Source organism: Sorex fumeus, unplaced genomic scaffold, assembly GCF_029834395.1.
Source record: "Sorex fumeus unplaced genomic scaffold, SorFum_2.1 ptg000037l, whole genome shotgun sequence".
Classification (NCBI taxonomy): domain Eukaryota; kingdom Metazoa; phylum Chordata; class Mammalia; order Eulipotyphla; family Soricidae; genus Sorex; species Sorex fumeus.
Window position 1 is genome coordinate 41,082,816 of NW_026606094.1, and position 1,185 is coordinate 41,084,000.

General features: G+C 28.4%; 1 non-coding gene across 1 annotated transcript; it reads right to left on the reverse strand.

Annotated features, from left to right (window-relative positions):
* Positions 1-647: 647 nt before the first annotated feature.
* Positions 648-811, reverse strand: LOC130027890 (U1 spliceosomal RNA). Its single transcript, XR_008793101.1, has one exon. It is a non-coding gene; the product is annotated as a U1 spliceosomal RNA (small nuclear RNA).
* Between the last annotated feature and the right edge of the window lie 374 nt (positions 812-1,185).

The window sequence follows — 1,185 nt, forward strand, 5'->3', positions numbered from 1 at the left end:
TTATATTGAAGTAATATTGATTTACAAAGAGTACCGTTGTCATTTTTTTAATGTACAAAGTTTATACCTCTTCTCTTAAATTTATACCCAAGTATTTAATTATTTTCTGTGTGACTATAATAGTATTGTTTTGACTTTTTCTTCTTCTATTTTATTGCTTGCCTCTAGAGACAACATTGCTTAATCTTGGTAAAAGTTTTCTAGAAAGATTAAACCCTTAAAAAAATCCTTACTTCTTTTAAAGCAAGAAACATATTTTATAACAGCACATGAACAGACAAACAATTATAGAACTATAGAGTACTATCTATAACAAACAAGTCACTGGGAGTTTAGAGCATATGTTACTACATGAGTATCCTTTGCTCTTTAGAATGCTTGTTTATGATGGAATGTTTATTCAGAATGATTGCTTCTTTGATATCCAAGTCTATATTTTAAATTTCCTATGTAGGTTTTAGATTTTCATGTATTCAAGGAAAATTTAAGCCACAGAGTCAACATTCAATATTTTCATACTTATGTACCTACACAAAAACAAACAATTGAATGTTTTCATATACACACAAAAAAAAAACATATATACAATTCCCCACAGAGTTATGGTTTGGTTCTTAAGAATTGACTCTTTTAAAAAAAATTTTAACTAGAGGAGTGTGTAAACACCATACCTCATGATCACAAATTATGCAGTCGAGTTTCTCACATTTGGGGGAATTGCAGGGGTCAGAATAGCCACAATGCAATGGATACGCCTCACACTGGGAAAACTACTTTTGTGATCATGGTTTCTCTCCTGCCAGGTATGTATAGTAATAAACTCTTTGAGAGTATTAAATTTCATTGATATTATACAGCAAAAACAAAATAGTTAAGTAAAATGTTTTCTGCTGTTCCATTTAATAGATATCTAATGTAAAGAAATAAGTCCTACAAAAATAACATCGAAATATATACATGGGTTTCAACCTTATGCATTAACAGAACCTAATACTTAAAATAAAAAAACAACTTATATAACGAAGGAGAAACATGCATTAGCAAAGTTCCAATAATCAGGTTGTGTTATGCATATATGAATAACAAAAAACAATATTCAAAAAAGTTCTAAAAAGACAGCGTTCAAAATTGCTTTTATAATAAGACTAAAAAGTATGTGAAAATGTAAAATAATAAAGTATAAAT